Source organism: Chiloscyllium plagiosum, chromosome 11 (genome assembly GCF_004010195.1).
Source record: "Chiloscyllium plagiosum isolate BGI_BamShark_2017 chromosome 11, ASM401019v2, whole genome shotgun sequence".
NCBI classification, from domain to species: Eukaryota; Metazoa; Chordata; class Chondrichthyes; order Orectolobiformes; family Hemiscylliidae; genus Chiloscyllium; species Chiloscyllium plagiosum.
Genome location: NC_057720.1, coordinates 15,109,178 through 15,114,178, shown reverse-complemented (window position 1 = coordinate 15,114,178; position 5,001 = coordinate 15,109,178). Strand labels below are relative to the sequence as shown.

The window sequence follows — 5,001 nt, the reverse complement described above, 5'->3', positions numbered from 1 at the left end:
CCTGTACTCAATACTCTGACCAATAAAGGACAGCATACCAAACGCCTTTTTCACTATCCTATCTACCTGCGACTCCACTTTCAAGGAGCTATGAACCCTGCATTCCAAGGTCTCTTTGTTCAGCAACACTCCCTAGGACCTTACCATTAAGTGTATAAGTACTGCTAAGATTTGCTTTCCCAAAATGCAGCACCTCGCATTTATCCAAATTAAACTCCATCTGCCACTTCTCAGCCCATTGGCCCATCTGATCAAGATCCTGTTGCTGTCTTCGCTGTCCACTACACCTCCAATTTTGGCGTCATCTGCAAACTTACTAACTAATACCTCCCTGTGTTCACATCCAAATCATTTATATAAGTGACGAAAAGTAGTGAACCCAGCACTGATCCTTGTGTCACTCCACTGGTCACAGACACCTTACTGAAGTCCATATAGATCACATCTACCACTCTGCCCATATCAATCCCCCTTTGTTACTTCTTCAAAAAACTCAATCAAGTTTGTGAGACATGATTTCCCACACACAAAGCCATGTTGACTATCCCTAATCAGTCCTTGCCTTTCCAAGTACATGTACATCCTGTCCCTCAGGATTCCCTCCAACAACTTGCCCACCACTGACGTCAGGCTCACTGGTCTATAGTTCCCTGGCTTGTCCTTACCACCCTTCTTAAACAATGGCACCACATTAGCCAACCTCACTTGTGACTATCAATGATACAAATATCTCAGCAAGAGGCCCATCAATCACTTCTCCAGCTTCCCACAGAGTTCTAGGGTACACCTGATCAGGTCCTGGGGTATATTGAACTAAGTATTAACAAAATTAAAACTTTGCATATTAGGAGGAGGAATAACCTTTTTCTAGAATGAAGGGAACTGAATATTCAAAGGAAGGTGCATAGTTCCATCACTTTCAATATCATGGCAATATGGAGAATAATATTTTTAAAATGCCTAATTAAAATTTTACTTTTAGTGCCTAGGAATCTGAACAAGACCCTCCATTTATTTATGAAAAGGAAAAATTACTGACAATTTTAAGTAGATCAATGTCTGGAAGAAAGAGTTTATTGCTAATGGGGAGAGAGAAGAAAAAAAAAAGGACCTCTCAAGAGGAAAATGCTGGTGGACGTGAGCAGGGAGAGCAAGCAGCAGGAATCTGTTCCCTCCCTTTTGGAGTTGGAAAACAAAAATGCACTTTATTGATGATTTCAGTTCCAATCCTGATACGTAGGCTTCCCTAGTCTTGCACTTTTCATTATTTTTTCCTTTCTCCTTGGGGAAATAAGCCTCTCAATAACTTGCCTTATTTACATATTCTTTGTTTATCTACCTCTTCTCCCCACTGCTTAACAGACATGTTGCATCAGCTCTCAATCATTCAGATGACGACTTTCCTCTGTTATTTTCTGCTACCTGCTTTTCCCTTTAGATTGTAAATGAGCCTGTTAATCCCTTGCTTCACCATATTGAAGCAAGGCTCAAGTCTGAAATGTAGACTTGTCTGTTATTCCCAGAGGCTAAAAAAGAGCTGTTGTGTGCTTTGTGATTCCTGGTTTTTAAATAAGAGATTATGTTACCTAGTCAGAACAGCACAGTTGATATACTGTAATTGTCATTTTGTCACAATTTAGGCAACACAATTTTAAACAGTTATAAAATGTAAAAGAACAGCCATCCCAAAATAGAAACAGTATGATGTACATGGAATGATGAGACAAACCTACAACTGGACAGTTGAAAATGAGAACTGCAGATGCTGGAGATCAGAGTCAAAGAGTGTGATGCTGGAAAAGCACAGCCAGTGAAGCAGCATCCAAGGAGCAGGAGAGTCGGCATTCCTGATGACGACCTTAAACTCGAATAGTCGACTCTCCTGTTTCTCGGAATGCTGCCTGACCAGCTGTGCTTTTCCAGCATCACACTTTTTGACTCAAACTTCCATCATTTGCAGTCCTCACTTTCTCCCAAGCCTGAGCAGTGAATGTTGAAGGGCCTACCTTTAATATATCCAAAATATTAAATGCCACAAATCTCTGCTGGTGGCAGGATGATTGAGAAGGTTATTAAACAGCGTACAGGATCACTGGCTTTATTGGGAGAAGCCTCCAATGCTGGAAATGTGTTGCTGGAAAAGCGCAGCAGGTCAGGCTTATGCCCGATTCCTGAAGAAGGGCTTATGCCCGAACCGTCGATTCTCCTGTTCCCTGGATGCTGTCTGACCTGCTGCGCTTTTCCAGCAACACATTTCCAGCTCTGATCTCCAGCATCTGCAGACCTCACTTTCTCCTCAAAAGAAGCCTCCAATGATCGACCTTAAGAAATAACTGCACAGGGCCCAACTATTACAATGTGGATGAGACTTTCTAAGGAAGCAGTGATGGAAACTGTAAGAGGTTTATTTCAACAAGTAGGCATTTGAAAGAGTAACCTACAAGTCAAATATCTCATCCAAAATATCACCATCAGACAAATGGCAGCCTTCTGTATTTGCAAAGTCTCCTGTCCTGTACAGCATTGGATGTTAGGTGGTGCGAATTAAGTATTTTGGCAAAGTTCAATGAGGCCAAGTGACTTCCTGATCAAGTTTTTTCCTTGCGCTTCTCAATTTTTCCAAGAGTCGTGAATTCTCAGCCCCATAACCAGCCACACGTGCTACCAAGTAACTGAATTACAATGTGGCTATTGTACATCATTGAACGTACAGGAATACTTGAAGATGTTAAGTTTCACATCATGAAGGCAAGACATTGTCTCAGCCTTAAGAGGAAAAAAAATCCGAGGAAAATAAACTGGTCAGGACTATATTGTAACAACTTCTCAACTTGAGAACACACAATTCGCCACCCTAAGTTTTGCATGGGTCTGGCAAATTGTTTCTTTTTGCGATAGTAATACGGATTAATGTACATTTTGTCAAAAAGTTGCAAGTTAACGCTACCCGGTGGTGATACAAAACCAAAACCACTTCAAGTACTCAATGTCATTCTACCCTAAGCCTGAAATTTCACCCCCAAAAATTTCCTACCTTAAAAAACTCGACGAAAGTCAAGTTTAAAAAAAAAGCGAAACCTCATCAAAACTCAACTGCATTAAACCGGCTGACACTTTTTCTCCTTAATCAGCAAAATATGATGCAATTCGCTCTTTAGGTCAGACTGTAATCCCCGCTCGATTGGTTAAAATGTGACTGTGAAAGCTACTGGAGAGAGAGAGAGCGGTATCAAGCTCACTGCAGGCTCCATCCACATTGCTACAACCGCCATGAACAGACACTGAAACTCAATCCCCATCTAAAAGCAGAGCTTCTTCTCTCCCTTTCCCACCTCCCTTGTCCAGACTTCCAGTCCCCAAACACACGTCCCCCAAAAAGCTATGAAAGGGGCTGGTAGACTAACAGTTTAAGATGAGCGGTGGAGCCAGCCGGCTTTGATGCTGCAATGGAACCACAATAGACAGAGACGGCTACAGCAAACATTTCTCTGCAGTCTTGGCCATGTACTTACCGAGTGGCCGGGCAGGGCAGTGGCGAGGAGTTGTCGCTGTCTCTCTATCGGTTTCCCCCCCGCGTCCCTCTCTCACTCTCCCCCCCTGTGTGTGCTCTGAGGGAGGGAGGGAGTGAATGAAGTCTCTCTCTCTCTCTCTCTCTCTACCCGGAGCGGAGCGCTCCCCTCCCGTGTGAGAGAGCCAAGAGGAGGCGGGTGACTAAATCCATTCTCGCCCCTTTCTCTTGCAGCTGCTGCCGCCGCTTTTTATGACGCTGAGTCCCTGTTTACTTCCTATTCACACAGACAAAAATCACTAAAGCGCATTAAGCAACTGTGGGGGAGATTTTATATAAAACACACGCGCTTCCTTATTATCTAACGTGACACAAAGAGGCACCACTTTCATAAACATTTTTTTTTCTAATTATTGCTGAAATCTGTTTTATTTCTAGGTCGGAACCATTATTGAGCTTTTCTTTCCTTTCGAGTCCCAAGTTGTACTTTTTTTCTTTGAATGGGGAGGGGGGGGATTGTGTTTTTTTATATATTTTTTTTAAAGGCTCAATTCTCGGATTGGCTGGCAGGCGCGGTTTGACTAGTCAGAACCTGTTTCAGTCGGAACCGACCGGCTTCTGCCACGTTTGGTGTAATCTCAAAGAGAGCGAGGAAAGCGTTCTGAGTAGAAAGCAGTATTTTCCAGTGCAGTGGCTAGTTACTGTAGCAAACTGGGGCTGCGTGTAATGCAAGGGGCATTGTGTTATTTACCCCATACTCTCCCCCCACCCCCAAGGCAAATGTTTCTTGAGGGAACAAATAATCAACTTTATGTGCAGAGATAGATTGCAATAACCACCTCTCTCTTACACACACAAAATGCTTTCAATATTCAAGGCAATATTATTGAAATGCACCAGAAGTTAAAAGGAACATGCGTTCTCTCTCTCCCCCCGCTGCCACGATGTTTGTTCGCTGATGACAATAACAAGATACACAAAGACTCAAATTGCTCAGGGCGGATGTTGGCTGCCGCTGTTGAGTGTTTAGATTGAGACTGTTCGACACCATCGCCCCCAGGGCTCAGACTGTCAAATCTATTTTATATATATATATATAGTTTATAATCCAACAGGTTTATTTGGAACCTGGCTGTTGTGTAATTTTTAAACTTTGTCCAACACGGGCTCCTCCAAATCGTGGCTATTTCCCCCCCAACGTTCATTTTTAGGTGAGCGTGTCATTCACCTTTCACTCGGATGCGTGAACATCAGAGGAGCCGTCTAATGCAATCCCCTTGTGTTATTCTACTTGGACGGAGTGGTTAGGTCATGAGACGAATTACTGGATAACGGATCAGCCGGAGGAGGGGAGGGGGCCCTATTAACGAGGGATTGGTACCAAAACTTCGGTCAGTGCACTTGGGATAATAATTCTACAGCCAATTAAATAACACCCATTTTCCATCATGATTCCCAGCATTGTAAACGGGAGGGGTGCTTTACACTAGAGT

The 5,001-nt window shown here is 43.2% G+C and overlaps 1 protein-coding gene across 1 annotated transcript in view; it reads right to left on the bottom strand.

The window, feature by feature from the left end:
- Positions 1-3,588, bottom strand: part of LOC122554162 (volume-regulated anion channel subunit LRRC8D-like) — an 80,487-nt gene extending 76,899 nt beyond the window's left edge. Inside the window, exon 1 of the mRNA XM_043698745.1 lies at positions 3,513-3,588. The gene's annotated coding sequence lies outside the window, so the exon portion shown is untranslated. The remainder of the gene's footprint in view (positions 1-3,512) is intronic.
- Positions 3,589-5,001: the final 1,413 nt, after the last annotated feature.